The sequence below is a fragment of the Phoenix dactylifera genome, chromosome 16 (genome assembly GCF_009389715.1).
Source record: "Phoenix dactylifera cultivar Barhee BC4 chromosome 16, palm_55x_up_171113_PBpolish2nd_filt_p, whole genome shotgun sequence".
NCBI classification, from domain to species: Eukaryota; Viridiplantae; Streptophyta; class Magnoliopsida; order Arecales; family Arecaceae; genus Phoenix; species Phoenix dactylifera.
The window spans coordinates 1,337,373-1,340,000 of record NC_052407.1 but is presented as its reverse complement, the minus strand read 5'-3'; the positions used below and the strand labels follow the sequence as shown (position 1 = coordinate 1,340,000).

The 2,628-nt window shown below is 42.8% G+C and overlaps 1 long non-coding RNA gene across 2 annotated transcripts; it reads left to right on the top strand.

Moving 5' to 3' along the window:
- Positions 1-177: 177 nt before the first annotated feature.
- LOC113463734 lies at positions 178-1,249 on the top strand. Of its 2 annotated transcripts, none has more exons than XR_005515286.1 (2): positions 178-613; positions 877-1,249. It is a non-coding gene; the product is annotated as an uncharacterized LOC113463734 (long non-coding RNA). The 2 variants fall into 2 exon arrangements; XR_003388509.2 differs by having other exon boundaries at positions 874-1,249.
- The last annotated feature ends 1,379 nt before the right edge of the window (positions 1,250-2,628 follow it).

Genomic DNA, 2,628 nt, shown 5'->3' with positions numbered 1-2,628 from the left:
GCATGTAAGGTTTGTCGGCACCTGAATCGCCGATCCTGTAGATACGTCAAGTGCAAACGTTTAGTATCCAACCGGGATAACAGCAGCCCCTCCCCGTCCCCGTTCCCACAATAATTAAAGAAAAGAAGTAATAAAAGAAAATAAGGATAAAAGCCGGAAAGTAAAGAATAAAGCAAAGAAACCGACCAGCATCCGCCCCCCTTCTTTCTTTTCCACGCGGATTACTTCCGCCTAAAGCAACGGTTCCTCTTTCTCGGCCTTTCTTCCTCCTCCTCCTCCTCGCTTGCCACCCAACGCCCCCCCTCCCCCCCCCCCCCCCCCCCCCCCCGGCCCGATCTATTCTAGTAAATCTATAAAACGCACGCCAACACCACAAGCTTTTCTCTTCTCTTGAGCTCTCTGTCAGGTTTGAGAACGATTCAGGACTCTGCTTCTAAGATGGGAGCCAGCCAGTTCATGACGGGCAACCAGGATGCCTCTCCCGTGCCGAGCAACCAGGATGCCTCTTTCATGACGAGCAACCAGGATGCCTCTTCCATGACGAGCTACCAGGATGCCTCTTCCATGTCTCTCCCAAGTATAGGCGCCGAAGGCTATGCCATGCCGGTCCCAAGTTTGTTCCTGCCAAACCCTTTTTATTTTATCTGGTTTTTCATTTTATTTTCTTTTCAAATATAACATGGTTCAATAGCTTGATGTTTATTTTTCTGTTTTGAGATCTATATCTAATTATAAACTATGGGGCTCTTGTCATTCAAAAAACAAAATATTAAATGGCTAGATGTGTAGTTGTGGATGCTTTCTTTGATTAATTAAATTATAGAAGGTTTTTTGCCTCTCTCTTTTTGTTACTTTTATATCTGGCCGATCAAGAAGGACCTCCTGTGATGGCACCACCTGAGCGTGCAGCTCCACCACCAGAAAGACATCCTGCTTTTGTTGGGGGATGGTGCGTATCTCATCCAATCTTCTCCTCCTCGTTTATAACAAGTGCTGCGGCTGCTGGGATTCGTCTGTCACACCTGACAATTGATGGTCTCCGTTCACCGCTGATATGGCCCTTCATAATGTTAATTTCTTTTATATAAATTTCTCCCCTTATGTATGCTTGTAGATTGATGGTATTTCTTCATGACAACGAGTGATGTTATATGTAAATAAATACTTGCATCCTCCCAAATTATGTTTTTGGCGTTCCATATTGCCTCGGAACTTAGATTAGATGATTCAACGATTAAACCTTCTTGTATTTCTATAGTTCTTTCAGATAGAAGTAATATAATTTCGAAAATTAAATGATTCAGGACTCTGCTTCTAAGATGAGAGCCAGCAAGTCTAAGATGGGCGATAGCGAGTCTAGGACGGGCAACCAGGATGTCTCTCCCATGACGAGCCACCAGGATGTCTCTCCCATGTCTCTCCCAAGTATAGCTGAAGGCTATTCCATAACAGTCTTAAGTTTGTCCGTGCCAAATCCTTTTTATTTTATCTGATTTTTTATTGTATTTTTTTTAAAAAATACAATAAAAAATCAGATAAAATAAAAAAGATTTGGCACAAACAAACTTGAGACTGTTATGACATAGCCTTCGGCTATACTTGGGAGAGACATGAGAGAGGCATCCTGGTTGCCCGTCTTAGACTCGCAATCGCCCGTCTTAGACTCGTTATTGTCCATCTTAGACTTGCTGGCGAACAAGATAGGATATGTCTCGAAAGGGTCTCTGCCACGATGATCAATTGGATACGGAGGTAGATTGGTACGGAGACGGTCATCTGCTGCTTCGCAAGACCTGCAGTATGGTTAGGAGGATAGGATCTTTCCACGCGGCATATGTATATCGAGAAGCGAACAGTGCGGCAGTTTGGGTCGCCTTCTTTATTGCTCGGCACTTCGAAGAGTTCATCTGGACGAGTGCTGCAGATATATCTTTTTCTTTGTATCACTTTCTTTTTTTTGATTTGACAGGTTGTACTCACGTGAGAGTAATATAAAAGCCGGTTTTACCAAAAAAAAAAGATTTATATATTTTAGTGCGGTGTTAACCATCAGCAAAATGGCTTAAAGGCCCACTTTTTACTCTTCTAGCTAATAATATAGTATGGTTGGTTTAAAGTATGTTACGTTGTATTGTTCCATACCGGACGAAATGGGGCGTACCATACCGGACGAAATGGGGTGTACTGTATCAGACAGTTCGGTATAGCTATACAGTAGAAGGAGCATACCGATACTCCGTATGCCAAATTGGGCCCGTACCGAGTATATCGACCTGATGATAGGGTGGCACTTGTATGAAGCTCTATACCAACACAACATACCTCGAACAGAGGGCTAGGTGACAAAAAAAAAAAATTCAGGTAACATGTCGATATGCAACAAAAATCTGAGATTCCAAGAAGGGTCTCACATTTATCTAAAACTTTTAGGAGGAGGTGGTAAAATTGAATCAAACTTCCAAGGAATGATTCTACTGGCTTTGTAAAAGAAATATTTATAAATCAGAATATTATTAGGGTTCAGATTTAGGCATCACTAAAACAGTAGATCCAGGCCCCTAGTGGACCCTTGAACGGCTTCGTCAAGCCACCGACACCGCTATTCTCCTTCTCCACCGCCACAGGGAT